General features: G+C 39.2%; 1 long non-coding RNA gene across 1 annotated transcript; it reads right to left on the bottom strand.

The window, feature by feature from the left end:
• Window positions 1-8,105: 8,105 nt before the first annotated feature.
• Window positions 8,106-15,212, bottom strand: 4933400B14Rik (RIKEN cDNA 4933400B14 gene). Its single transcript, NR_045432.1, has 5 exons — window positions 15,191-15,212; window positions 14,022-14,141; window positions 13,582-13,911; window positions 9,190-9,300; window positions 8,106-8,500 (listed from the first exon to the last, which is right to left on the bottom strand). It is a non-coding gene; the product is annotated as an RIKEN cDNA 4933400B14 gene (long non-coding RNA).
• Between the last annotated feature and the right edge of the window lie 401 nt (window positions 15,213-15,613).

Here is a 15,613-nt window from a genome sequence, read left to right as displayed (position 1 = left end):
TAAGGAGACTGTGTCTCAGAAACAAACTCTTGAGTCTGTTTATGAGAACTTGGGCATAGTTCTGGGGCACAGTATTGTCTGGAGCCCAGCTCCATCCCACATCAATGCCATTCATTCCTTTCAGTGCAAGAGGGGGCTACTTGAGCCAAGAATTAGAAAAGGTCCAAGGCCAGGGCTCTGGTCAGGCTTTCTGCTCTTGAAGAAAAGCACACAGAGGTTTGGAGCCAGGTGAAACCTAACAAATGACAACAACCACATGACTTTTTTCTGCATAACTCCCCACTGAAACTGTGGACACAGTGTCAGGCTCCAGCCCATGCTGTGTCAGGCCTCAGATCCCAGTCTCTTCAACTGAATAGTACAAATTGAATTCATGAAGAGAATTGGATGTAGGGGTTAAGCCAGCATTTTCTGGAGATACTTTATGACTTTCAATAGCAATTTTTCTCACATCTTAGAACACATTGCAAGTCAAAGAGACAGCTATGCTTCTATTGAAGGTTGAATTTCAGTAGGATAATTTGAAACCTCTGATGTGTGCATATTAAACTAGAGCGTGCTTTATATCACAGGACAAAATGATTAAATCCGCATCTTTTCCTGAGATTCAACCTTAGCTGAAAATAGTATTTTTCCTGTTACCCTTACAATGATGTTTCTCTGACATTATGGGTACTCGTCAATTTCACAACATCTCTATATCTCTAAAAGGGGGAAATACTATGCTCTACTTACTGAAGCAGTATGAAAACTAACGAACAAAATTCACACAAAGTGCTCCAGTCCTGTGTCACACTGTCACAGTGTGCATAACACAGATAACACAGGGGAAATCCATTTGAACTGGGGCTGTGGTGGGGGGTACTTAAGTGGAACAAGCCCATCAGAGGAAGCAATGATGGAAGTGACTCATCTAACTGTATATGAGAACAGTTTATAGAACTGTGAAAATCAAGACCAGTTTCTACCAGCATGTGGATAGAAAGACAGGCCAATGTAACAGAATAGAACTTCCAGAAATAGAACCAAACATATACAAGAACTCAATATATCATAAAGGTAACATTTCAAGATTGGTGTTGAAATCAACTATGTACCATCTGGAAACAGATAAAGTTAGATCCAACTTTATCCTTTTAAGATTTCCAATGAACTTCTTGATGAAAAAAAAAAGACGATATTGGTTTATCAACTTCCAGGCAACTTTCAGTGATTCAGATTCCTGACTTGACACAAAAGAATAATAAATTAACTGTAAATAACAGTTTATCCAATTTGTATTTCAAAAAGCAAATGATGACCCAAATAAGATAATTGTAATAATATATACTACATAGAGTCATTATTATAAAGTAAAACTATTATAATAATTGAACAAAATAGCAAAATATATAAACAAAAATCATGGGAGGAAATGTTAAAAACCTTTAAACAAATTACAAGGTACTTAGTTGTGGAAGGGAAATAAAATTTAAAATTACACATGGTACTTTTTATTATTCATTGTCAAATGAGCAGCAATATAGCAGTATAATCATGTCCTCTGCTGGTGAGGGTAAAAGACAGCCCTCATGCCACGCTGTGCTGATTAGAGGGTGGCACAAAGGGATATGGAGACAGTGCTCATATCACAAATGCATTGCCTAACAAAGCATCACAACATGTTAGCATGAAACAACCAAAAGTCATGGAGACTGCAAGACCAAAATCAAGGGATCACTGGAGCCATTGAACAAGCCCTGTGGAAGAAATCTGCTGTGTCTGCTGATAGCATCTCCCAGTGGCTGGAAGCCTATGGCATCCCACCATCTGCTTCCAGTGTCACATGCATTCTTTCCTGTGTGTTGCTATACATATCTTCTTTTTTGCAAGGACACTAGCCATTGGGTGAGTGCCCACCTCATGGAGGCATGGCCTCCTCTCCTTCACTGTATTTCCCACAAGGGCCGATTCTGAAGGTTTCTTGTTGAGCTGGTTTTGAGAGTACATAGTTCCAATCACATCTAATGTTTCCTTTGTTTGTTTTTATTTCTTTTGACCCCAGAACTTCATTTGGAGGGATTTCATGCACACATGAACATACACACACACATGCATGCATGCACTCACACACAAGTTATTACACTGTTTACGTAACAATAATTTATTAAGATCACTCAAAGCATTGGCATATGGGGACCAGTTAAACAACACATGACAAGTCTGTGCAATGGAATATGCACAACAGGTCAGAGATGGAAGAAAGATTTACTGCAGATGATAGAGCTGTTTTCACTTTTTAACTTGGTGAATATGTTGCTTACCCAAACTATTCTGTTAAGATTTCCATGGAAACTATTAGAGCATAAGATGAGGGTTGGAGAGTGGGAATACAGACACCCTGTCTGCAATTTTAATGCTGGTGTTTTTCTTCCAGAAAGTGTTAATGGAACATTTTCAAGCCAGAAGCAGGACGCAGAATCTTTCTTCAAATGATTGTCCCATGGCCTCTTGACTGAGGTTGGACCAAGGACACATCTCATTCTGATCATCTGTTTGAAGCAGAAGCTCCTGGCCTGACTGTTTCTTTCTACTCATGTTTGACTCCCCAGGATGATAAGAATGGGTATGTGGGTGAATTTATGCACCATGGCAGTCACCCAAGGACAATGCAAAAGCAAGTTTTAAACTGGCAAAAACTTCTCTAATAACACATATTACATAGAATTAACCCTCTAATATTATAAATTAAGACAAAGTAATAATAGTAAAAAATATAGCCAGAATTCATTATAAAAATATCAGTTCTTAAATGTGGAACAAGAACCTTATTCATAAAGGAGAACTGTGAATAAAACTGCAAGAAGCACTAATTATTATCTGCTCTCAGTACAGGCCTAGGTAGGCAGAACGTTGTGGAAATAGAATGTAAGGTGGGTACAGAGAAAGCAAGGCCATGTGTCACACCTGTAACAGATTTCCATCTCCATGTGGCATCTTACATTTCTTGCATATATTTATTTATTTGCCACATATGTTTTATTTCTATATTCCCCACACATCACTCTAAGCTCTAAGAGTGTGGGGGTGTGGTAAGGCCAAGACAGAAAAGATTCTTCACATCTTGAATTGCATTCAAGTTCCCTCATACCTTCAGACTATACTGTTGTGAGATAAAAGTATCATTCATAGATAACAAAAACATAAACAAGATCGAAATCTAGTAATGTTCAGGGCCATGCTGAGAATTGAGCTATGGTGAGATGGACCACTGTGGTGGCTCAACTTGATAAAAAGCACTTGCCAAATATGGGGGAGGTTGTGGGGGAGGGAAATTCATGAACTTTTTCTGTCTTTTACATTTGTGTCATGGTACACATGTGGTCAGTCGTGTCCTCTCCTCACATTTATGCATATAAATATATAATAAAAAATGATACAAGAAAGATAATTTGGTCAGCTAATATATTCAAAGTGTCAAGGAGAGCTTCTTGGTAAGATGGCATTTACTCTGAGATTTGAGTGACAAAAGTGACCAGGTCTTGGGGACCAGTGGCAAAGGGAATAAAGTGATAAAGTGTCCTGGGAAGACACAGGCAAAGGACATGTGCAAACTTTCCTTGGTAGACTACAAAAAGAATTGAGTGTGTTGGGAGGTAGCTGGAGCATGGCCGCTAAGAGCTAAAGTGGGATGGATGAGAGATGGGAGATGGGAGGCCAGTGGGAAGCAAGACATGGAGGCTTTGGAAGCCAAGAAAAGGTGTTTGGGGTTCATTGTAATTATACATGCTGTGATGTGATCCAGTTCGTGTTTCTAAATGCTCAGTCTGGACGAGATGCTGTGGAGTGAACAGTTAGCAATGGGGTTTCACAGAAGAATCAGCACATCATTGTGTGAGTATGCACAAGAAAGTGTTGTGCTATGGCTATGAAGATGGACGAGCATTGACCCATGTAATTCTTCACTTTTATAGTGGCCAGGGCTTGATCTTATAAAAGGTCACATGTATGAAAACAGAGGCAAATTCTGTGGGGGAAATGAGTTAGTACTTGAGCCCAGCTTTTAGATACCATCCTGTGTTTTATTTACCCCGTGCCCCACCTTATGAGTCACAGAGGGAGAATTAGGATTACTTGGTTCTAGCAAATGTTCCGCTAGCCAAAACTTACTGAACTGGCGATAGGGAACCTGCTAACTTGACGGAGAAAATATTGGAAGCAAAGGATGGAAAGGAAGAAGAAAGAAGGGGGAGAAGAAGGGAGGGAGGAAGAAAACAAGGGAGAGAAGCAACAAGAGAGAGGAAGAGAAGGAGGGAGGGAAAAAGTAGCAAGAGAGGGGAGGAAAGAATGGAAGGAGGGGGAAAAGAAGGGAGGGAAAGAAGTAGGTAAGGAGGAACAGAGGGAGAAACCAAGAGAGGGAAGGACAGCAAGATCCCCACAGTCGAAATGCTTTACAGCGGCAGAAACTGTATCACTGTGGTATGATCTCACGATAATCTGGTAACCGGAAAGCTGTATTTTAAGGACATCCAGCATGTCCTTTTCAGAGAACCATCTTCACAGGTAGCACTTCTATTTCCCAGGAAGAAGACTAGGCATGCGGTTGTCCTAATTTTCTCAACCTCTGTGAGGGGCTGAGCAAACCCATCTCTGCCACGTGTTATGAGTGATGTGCCCATTATCGCTCCTGAAAATCTCAAAACTGCTTTTGAGATATAGTGGGATTTCACCAACCACATTAACCTCTAAAATGAAGGATAATGTTTACCTCTGAATAATGTGTGAAAAGGGAAACAAAAAGACCCTCCGAGGATATGGAGGATACAAACAAACTGTCAGTGATGTCATCCTAATGACTGCCTTGGTCTGGATGCTGTTGTAGCAAAACCTTTGTGACAATGAGATGAAAGAAAATAAATCTTACATTGGAAACACAAGGGCACTTGTGAAGTAACAATAAGAATCAGCTCAGGGGAGCACAGTGAAGTCATCTGTGGAAATCATCCCTGTCCAGCCTGCCTCATTTTGAAGAGCATTCTGGGAGAAATAGAGATATTGGAACCTGAAGACCAATCCTTACACAGATTATGCAATTGTTATCTCATCACTAAGAATCATGACATCCTTAGTAATTAGAATTAACCCCAACTCAGCTGGATGTGGTTGGTATGTAGACAATTTTACATCTAAACAATAAAAACGGTTTGGAGAAAAATTCATCTATGTTGGTCCAAGCTCCCTAGAGGTTACAGAAAGAAAACTAGTCATAGCTTGATGCTAAAAGTATCAAATTAGAGAAATAATGTTCTCAAACCAGATGTTCATCATTTACTACAGGATTCTAGAGGCAGTTCTACAAATGAAATGTGGCAGGCAATCGCTGATATATTCTAGAGACAATTATTTTGGTAAAATAAGTTGCAAATTAATCATTAAGCAAAACTCTAATGCTGGTAAATTGACTAAATTCTCCACACATAAAATTGTTCCAGAAATGTAAAGCCTGTCAAAGTGTCCTGTGACAAAATAACCAGAGTTATGGCTTTTTACCTACTGCCTACTAATGTGCCTAACTATGAAATACGCTCTCATTTATTTTATACTTGCTGGTGCCAAATAGCAAAAGCATAAGCCAAGAAATGCTATTGAAACACCCTGTGGTGAAATTAAAGAGGGCAGGATGGAAGGATGTTCTAGAATCAAATTAAAATGGCACCAATGGAGGCAAGTTTATCCTGGAAAACAGAAGCAGGAAATGCTTCCATCAAAATTAGAGAAAGCACAGAGGGAAGCAGGAGACATGGGTGTTCCAGCATCTTATCATGGGGGATGTCTTTTCTGCACCACTATCTTCAGGAAACATATGCTACTTACATGGCAAGGAGTCTTTGCTCAAACAAACGGGTCCCTCACCCATCTATGCATGTATGCTTCCCTGTAAAGTCCAAGTTTCCTGAGAACCCTGTTGAACCAAATTAACCTGAACCCTCACACTCAATATCAGCTGTAACTGATCAGCTTCCATCTCTCACTGTTCGATTTTGATAAAACTGTACAAATCAATTAAATCCCTTAAACACAGTCATAAAAATGTTCCCCGCTACAAGAAATGCAGGGACAAGGGATGGAGTAGAGACAGTGAGAATGGCCGGCCAATAACAAGCCCAACTAGTGACCCATACCATAGGCAAGCATCTGATAAAATTAATGATACTCTGTTATGTTTGCAGACAGGAACCTAGCAGAGCTGTCCTCTGAAAGGCTCCATCCAACCACTGACTTGGACAGTGCAAAAACCCACAGTGGAGGGTGCTTAGCAGAAGAATTAAGGGTCCCAAATAGAATAGGAACTCCACAGGAAGACCAACAGTCAACTAAACTGGACCCTTGGAGGCTCTCACAGACTAAAAGACCAATTAAAGAACATACATTGACTGGACCTAGACCTCTGGCACATATGTAGCAGATATGTAGCTCAGTCTTCATATGGGTCTGGAACAATGAAACAGGACTGTCCCTAAGGCTTGTCTGTGAAATATTTTTCCCTAACTCAGTTGTCTTGTCTGGCCTCACAGGGTGAGGAAGCACCTAGCTCTGCAAAGACTTGATGTGCCAGGGTAGGGGGGAAGCCCTGTAGAGACTCCCACTCTCTTAAGAAAAAGGGGAGTGGAGAGGGACTATGGGAGGGCTGAACAAGAGAGGGGACAGAGATTGGGATATAAAATGGATAAACAATTTTTAAAGAAAATTTAAAAAGAAAGCTAAGTTATAAAAATTGACAGCTAAATAAATCATAGTAAAACTAAATTCTCAAAACATAACTCTTTCTAGTTTATATTTTACTATTGATATGTGCCATGGTAGTTGTACCTGTAGTATGGAAATCAATGAACACTGTAATTAGGCTTTGGTATATGTTCTTGTTATAATCCTGACTTTTCAAAGTGGTAGAGACAGTAGTATTAATGCACACTTAACTTCTGCTTTCATGCTGTAGTTGTCACATGACAACATGACAGTAAAAATTTCAGAAAATATTTTCTAATGCTCAAAATCCTTATTTGATTAAAAAAAAACAAAGCAGTCTCTCACATAACAGATAAACGTGTTTCCAGTGTTCAATTTCCGATATTAACTTCCATCTTTGTCTTTAATCTAAAGAAAATTTCACCCAATATTCATTCACGTTTGAATTCCCTTTTCTCAACAGATGCAGATAAAGAAATGCAACAACATTCAGGGAAAGCTTTTCATGATAGTCAATTATCATTTTAGAGTTTACATGCAGGGCATCACTCTTATTTGTAAACTGTGTGCCATTTGGCTTTAATATATGAGAAGCAATAATTGCCATTTCAAAGTAGAGATTTTGGAGATTCAGAGTAGTGAAGAGAGATTTATTTCTCGTTGCCCAAGAGACAGTCATTAGCTTGTACCAAAAGTCAAAAGGAGTAGGAGGAGCAAACCAGATTTTATATTTCTACTCACTTCCCCGTGTCCCTGAATTCCTCATTGGCTGAGAACCTTAGGGAGCTCTGTGCTTTCCTACCTGTCCAGCATAGCTCCCATGCCACCTCCCCAGTTTTCTGGGGCAGGAGGTCCTCTGACTTTTCTGATACTTGGGCTTAGTCATAGAGCGGATTGAAACATTTTAACCCCAAGATAAACTAAAAACCATCCAGATAAGCAGGTTCCAGCTTCTAGGAGGGAAGGCCTATACCCAGTGCCTCCTGCTTATCTATGTTTCTTTCAGTAGCTCTACACTCCTCATATTGGAAATGGACCATATTGATTTATTCCTAGTAGTGTTTGTTTGTGTATGTGTGTGTGTGTTTGTGTATTTGTGTGTTTTATAGGAGAATAATTATTAAACAATGACCAGCAATGAATAATTATGAAACATTCATGAAGGATGAGTAGATAATAGCAAAAGTACAATTTCAAAAACGTTTGGTTAAATTTGCATAATAAAATGAACAGTTTGGGCATGTCTTTGAAGGTGATTAAGCCTTTCTTGGCTTATGGTTCAAAAAACTCAGTAGTCTTCAACTCAACTCCAAGTCAGTGGCTTTTAGATTCTTGTCATGAGAATTCAAAGAAAGAAATTCATGGGTCACAGAGGATGAGTTTAAGGAGAAGTTTATTTTGTGGGTTTATAGGTGGGAACTTAAGAGAGAAAACATAGGGTAGTGGGAGGCATCCCACGTATCAGGGTAGCATCCAGATATTCTGGGGCTTTGTAAAAGGACATAAAGCAGCAACTGTGTGAAGCATGACAAGGAGGATGAGCTGGTCAGTGCAGGTGTCCAGGTGCCTCCTTTGAGCAGCTGTCATGGCAACACAAACAATAGCTAGGCAAGTACACTCCCTTTGGAGATAACAAAGCAGGTGCCTCTCTCTTCTCTCATCCTTGTCTCCAGCAAGGAGAGTCTCAGACCACTGACTTCAGATCTCTCCTTATCTGGTCACCTTCTGTTCTATATTCATATCAGTATGCATGTATATGCAGGTAAAAGGAAACCTAAAAATAGAAGAGTTAACACATATTGGTAGAAACAGACCAAATTGCCCCTTGTTAATGTTGTCTGAGAGCACCTACAGGTTTTGTTCATACTTTTCTTTCTTTACAAAAATTAGTAGCATAAACAACTATTATTTTTGTGTTTTGTATATACATTTCTACATTCTAAATGCTATACCAAACATGCATTTAATAACCATATTATCCAAACAATCATTTTACACAAACCCCATTTCTCTTAGATTGAAACTGAAAGATCAATGTAGTGTAAGAATTTGCTGAAAGATACAAGCTACTAAAACTTTCTTCACTTCCAATATTTTAAATGTTGCTGGTTACTGCTCCAAGAGGAGGTATTTTTAGATGAGAAAAAGCAGTTTTTATTATTTCTATTATAAAGCACACAAAAAGAAATTCATTGTTTAGCATTTTAACGAACCTTATAGGCACTACCAACGTAATGACTTTCTCAGGAATTTATTATGTGCTTAAAACTACCACTATTATGTGATTTAATCTTTTACATGTGTGTCTCCTGATTCTTGCTCTTTGATTTTATTTTAGAGAACCACTTTCCTACCCTTTTGGAAATGGAATCCAAAACCAGTACACACTTTAAGGATCAATTCAAATGCAAATTTCTTTCCACAGTCTTGTTTTTCCCAGCTTAAAAGTAATCCTTTACTCACTTAACCAAATTTATTTGCATCTCATGTGTAGTGCTTTCTCAGTGCCCAAACTTCAGTCTTTCCAAGAACTCCACTCAGTGTTCCTTCCGCCATTGCTATAGAAGAGATTTTCTGAAGTGACAAAGAAGAAACACCACTCACCTTAGCTTTTCTCAGTGTCATATTTGTTCTGAATCAATTTTTACCCAATATGCATTATTACAACATGGCTCTAGTCTTCCAAAGTAACCAGAGTTTGATAAACACTGGAACATAACGCATTATCTTCTGTAATAACACCTCCCACACCTAAGGCTCAGAGATCATTCACAAGAGGGGCTGGAAAGACTGTAAATGTCAAAGGAGTAGTTTGCTGTGACACTGAGCCACTACACCAAATGTCTCACCAACGTGACTGCCTAAGCATGAGCTGAACAAGGGACAACCCTGAGAGAAATGATAATCTGGAGGGGTCCGGCATTCTAAAAGGTCCCAACCTTACATTAGGAATCCTGACGGTGGGAGAAATAGTCTTCCCCAAGGAAGAGTACAGCAAATGATTTTCCGAGGCCAAATGATCATCTTTGAAGTATACAGATAAGTGACGTTATATTGAATGAGCATGTTTTACTTATTTATTTAAATGTGTAAGTGTGTGTGTGTGTGTGTGTGTGTGAGAGAGAGAGAGAGAGAGAGAGAGAGAGAGAGAGAGAGAAAACAATTAGTGAAAAAGAGGTCATAATTTGAAACATTATAGAATAACTATAGAGAGGTATATGGGAAGAACTGGGGGACAGAAAGGGAGTAAATGGTGTAACTATAATGTATCTACAAAAAATAAAAATAAATACATTTTATTTTATTTTATTAATTTAAAAAATCTATTTATTTATGTATTCACACTCCAAGCACTGCCCTCTCCCAATCCTCTCTCACTGAAAGCCCCCCTTCCTTTCTCCTCTGAGAACCCAGGTACCCCCCTGGGTATCTACCTACCCTGGCTCATCAAGTCTCTGACAGATTTGGCACATTCTCTCCAGATGAGGCCAGACAAGGAAGCCTTCTTAGGGAACAGATTCCAAACTCAGGCTACAGCTTTAGATAGAGACTCTGATCCAGTTGTTAGGCACCCACATGGAGATTAAGCTGTGCATCTGCTGCATATGTGCTGGGAACTTTATTCCAGCCTGTGAACGTTTTTTGGTTGGTGGTACAGTTTCTGGGATTTTCTAGAGGCCCAGTTTAGTTGACTCAGTTGGTTGTTCTGTAGGGTTCTCATCTCTTTCAAGGCCTTCAATCTTTCTCCCAACTCTTCCAGAAGAGTCCCCAACCTCCATCCAATGTTTGGATGTGCGTATTGGCATCTGTTTCAGTCAGCATTAGGATAGAGCCTCTCAGAGGACAGTTATGCTAGGCTCCTTTCTACAAGCATAACAGAGTATCATTAAGAGTGTTGGGGACTATTACTTGCCCATGGGATGGTTTTCAAGTTGAACAGGTTATTAGTTGACCATTCCTTCTGTCTCTGCTCCATCTTTGTCCCTACATTTCTTTTAGACAGGAGAAATTTGCAGTGGAAAGTTTTGTGGGTATGTGGTGTTTTATCGCTCCACTGGGGGTCCTGCCTGGCTGTAGGAGGTGCCTCTTTTTGAGGGCAGCGACACACATATAGGAACAACAACAACAACAACAAAAATAAACCAACCTGGATTTTGTTTATCTTTATATCATTTGGAGACTTACCATTGATTTACATGTAGGAACTGGGAAAATACTAGTTGAAGAAGGAAAACGTGCATTTGATTTAAGGAGACAGAAATGGCCATGGATGAAATGAAAGTTCTGGGTGCCCTCCACAAGGTTGGAATTTAGAATCATTCAGTTACATGAGGGTAAGTAGCATCTCAATCTTAGGCAATGGGCATTCTAGCCACCAAATTATAGAGGCTACCATTAGGCATTTGGTAATTCTTGCTCAACATAGTTTTGAAGTAGGAAAAAAGAAAAGAAAAATAAAGAATTATCAAGATAATTCAAAAGCCCCCTGCTTTGGATTGTCCTAGCCTAAAATGCACCTATCATCCCAGCCTCTTTGGTTTAGCTCTTTTTTCCCTGAGTCTTCTAATTGTGGTATTACTTGGTAGAAGGCTATTATTGTCCATATAACCATGTAATCATTTTGTCCTTTATTACAGGTTACATGGCAGCTACAGGAAACAATGAATAATTTACATAGGGCAAGAAGGAAAAGGAGACTTTAATGTGACCATTTTCTAGCAGTGTGGTGTATAAATTATGGAACTATGTGTAAGAGGAGTTTCTTCTTCTAGAGGGCACTCGAAGCTGTTAACAGATATGAAAACTTTTTAAAAACCTAGAATACATTTATTCTTCATAACAGAAATGTCCTCCTTTTACCTTGACATAGAGCTATGCTGGGGAAAGCTCAGTGGGGGGTCAGAAAGCTGCAGACACAGTGAACCCACATTCTGTTCAGTCTAACAGAATGAAGGAGCAATGAATCTTCATTACCAGTTACAATTTGCCTGCTGTGCCTCCTGGAAAATGATGGAATCTGTTACTTTCCGAAGCAAGCCACCGAGGCATGCTCCTCCCCAGCCCACCACCTGGAGCTGCATAACTCCAGCCTGGTGTCCAAACAACCTCTCCCATGGCATAGAGAGAGAAAGAGTGCTGAATGAGTTCTGTATAGACACAGAAGGGACTGAAGCAAGACAGAGGGGAAAGACAACATGAGGATGTGGCAAAGAGAAAACAAATGGAACAACTATTAAATAATTCAGGACAATTGCCTGAAGGAAAATGGAGAGTGAGTACAATGGAGGGGATAAATAGATCAAGGTATAAAACAAAGGGGGAGAAAGGAGTTGGGAGGAGGAGGAGATAAAAAACCTCACCCATGGGAGACAAGCAGGAAGGCATTTGCTAGTTCAGGCAGGATATTAATAACTGGGTATTGAATACAGAATAAACAGCTTATAATTTCCCAGCAGCCCCTGAAGAAGCTCTCAACAGTGTCCTTTTGTTTTCTGTATGGGTTTGTAATGCCTTCAGAAAGCCTATTTCCCAGGAACAATTCAAGCTTCTTTAGCAAAAATAAGTATTATACCTACAGGGCAAAGAGAAACTTCCAGAAGCAGGACCTCTAGCAGGTAACAGAGAGAAGTTCAAGTTTTTAGACTCGGGACAACACATTCTGAACTCAACCATCTGAACTAACATTGTAGAGTTTGCTCAGCTGATCATTTCAGCATAAGGAGAAATGAGCAAGCATGGTTTATCCTATTTGTGGAGGTTGTCTACAAAAGCCACTTCACAAGCACTAGTCTTACAGTAACTATGTAATGATCACAATAAGTATGAGACAGTCAGAATGCAAATCGTGTTTGGCAAGAAGTAACATATATGGGAGAGTCAGTCAAGATGGCTCTGCAGGCTCTATTGCGTTTAATAACCAGAACTCAATTTCCAGGACCAACCTCGTGGAAGGAAAGAACAAGTTCTTGTAAGATGTCCTCTGACCTCCATATGCATTCTGTGGCACCCCCACAGATACACACAAATATGTACAAATATGATCAAATAAATATAAACAAAAATAAATGCGTACATTGTTGAGATGGCTCACTATATTTGAAGTGTTTGTAATACAAACCTGACTACTTGGGTTCTATACTGACTCCTCCCCAGTGGAAGGAGTAATTATGTTGGGGAAAGCTGTCCTTTGACCTCTATGTACATATATAGATAGATAGATAGATAGATAGATAGATAGATAGATAGATAGATAGACAGATAGATAGACATGTGCACAGAGAGCATAAAAACAGGCATATGAAATTAATAATAATAAATTCAAAATAAATAAATAATAACAATAAAAGATAAATAATTTTTAGAAACAGGGAATATCAACAGAAAAAATACTATAAGTATTTTTCAAATATAAAATTAGAAGTTAATAATTATGCTAGAGGCATTTATTAAACATCTGCACCAGTTTGTGTTCCTTCAAATTAAGTAAAGGAAAAACGTGAAGAAAGCTTTTAATATTAGCAAACACTTGGCTTGATATTGGGGTGAAAATACAATCCATTTGTCTATGATATTATTCTATAACAGTATTTCTCAACATTTTTTCAAATAGATATTTTCTTTATAATCATGTGTCTCTCTAGAAGTGCAATGCTACATAAAAAAAAACTGTATGTCTCTTAGCATTTGTGTGGTTATTTTTCACCATTCAAGAATCAATATTTATATTCTTATGGAAACATCTGAGTCCCATTGAAATACCAGCAATGTTCTCATAGTTCACTAAAGAAGAGTTTCCCTCAAAACAGCTGGATTCAATAAATCCTGAGCACAAACATGCCAGATATTGAAATATACCTTGGTGCCAATATGCATATAGTTGAGATTTCCTCTCCCCATCTGGCACTCTTAACATTCAGGGTCAATAAACACACAGGTCCAACAGTAACAGGGTAAGTGATGGAGTACAATGTTTACAGGGTGCCTCAATTTGTAGAGTGTGGATGTTAGCACTGATAGAGTTTGAAGGAAGACATCTAAGCGAGGGCAACTCAGTTAGTTTACAGGCTGAAGGAAGTCAGTCCATAAGAAGGGCAGTGGTCCTCACAATCTTGACTCCAGACTTGCAGTGCTTATCTGTCAGCTTGAAACTTCTTAGAAACTCACATTCTGTGACCTCATCCAGACCTAAAGAAGAAAGCCCACAAGTTCAGAACAGCAGTTTTTGACTAAGAAACTTTTCTGTACTTTTGAGAAATGCTGAATCAAACTGTTTAACTTCTCACAGCAGAGTTTACCTATTTATGAAGTGGTAGTCATGTTCTTTCTGTAGATTATCCATGCTTTTAGGATTTATAAGTTCCTAGAGAACCTTGAAGAATTCCAGAAGTAACACTGAAGAATGTTTGTGAGGAGAGCTTAAAAAAACAACAAAAACAAAAACAAACAAACAAAACAATCAAACAAACAAACAAACAAACAAAAAACCTCACTGATAAGGCTGGATCCATCACTGACCACAAGCTGAATAACCTGGAGATTGGACAAACACACACCATATTCATGACATGTGTTATGATACCTGTGATGATTCTCTCTCTCTCTCTCTCTCTCTCTCTCTCTCTCTCTCTCTCTCTCTCTCTCTGTCTCTCTCTCTGTCTATATCTGTCTCTATCTCTGTCTCTCTCTTTCTCTCTCTCTGTCTGTCTCTCTATATCTGTCTCTGTCTGTCTGTCTGTCTGTCTGTCTGTCTGCCTGCCTCTCTTTCTCTCATACACACATGCCACTGTGGGGAAAGAAAACAGTGTGAGCCTTATCATCTGAAGCTCTTTCGAGAAGATCCTATCATTAGGCAGCACATGACTATACACTGAACCTGCCTGTCAAATCTGTGCTAGATGCTAGTATATTCACTGTGTGAGGATTTCCCATGAGCAATAGTAAAAGAACTCCCACTTTCCTCTATCCTGTGGCCTAGAGATGACAATAGGGTCAAAGAAAAAAACGAACCAAACCCACACCCATTGACATAGTCACTGAAAAGTAAGTGAAATCAAGTGTCACATAACTGTGTGCTTAGTAGGTCACTGTGAGTGGTCTAGACAAAATTGATCAGCAGTGACAAATACGAAAAAAAAATGAGGGATGAAAGTGCCTCTCTCCTCAGGTCCCCAACACACTCCAATCTTCTGGGCTCCATTACTGTCTTATACATGTTTCAGTTTCATCTATGTGTTCAGCAAGTAATCTTAAATTTGATTCATAGCTATTAGACACACACATGCACACACACACACACACACACACACACACACACACACACACACATGCACAGAACACTTGTCAAGTTTCTGGGTGGTTTTGTGGTCTTAAGTGGGAAAATTTCTCTAAAGTGTTAATTCTTGGTTTCCTAATTCCCTCCTCTTGGTGACATTCATATTTACTCTTCAGAAACATCTATCCAGACCTGTCTAGTTCTTGAACCTACTAAAGCAGTGGAATTTTTAAAAAATTCCAAGTCTGTATTCTATGATCACATGGAGACAGAATCCCCAGTAGGCATGAGGATAGAACAGAGCTCTGGAAGGCACAGGGTTCAGAAATCAAGAGGAGTGGGAGTTGGCAAAGAGCGTTGAAATAAAAGAAAAGGCAGTAGGCATGGTGTCACTGAAGAACAAAAGGGTTTAGAGACAAATCAATGCTGTTTGCATCATTCTGGGACGTTAAGTCTGTGGCAGAAAGAAAATTACTAAACATTTGGCAGGATTATTTTCTTGGTAACCTTGTGAGTGTCAAGTTTAAAATTGGTGTGGGATGCTGTTCTCCAGGTACCATGAGACCCTGGCCACTTTACTCAGTGCAGCTTTGATCATCAGAGGGAGGCTTACCA

Source organism: Mus musculus, chromosome 17 (genome assembly GCF_000001635.26).
Source record: "Mus musculus strain C57BL/6J chromosome 17, GRCm38.p6 C57BL/6J".
Taxonomy (NCBI): Eukaryota; Metazoa; Chordata; class Mammalia; order Rodentia; family Muridae; genus Mus; species Mus musculus.
This window is presented reverse-complemented; position numbering and strand designations above follow the sequence as displayed.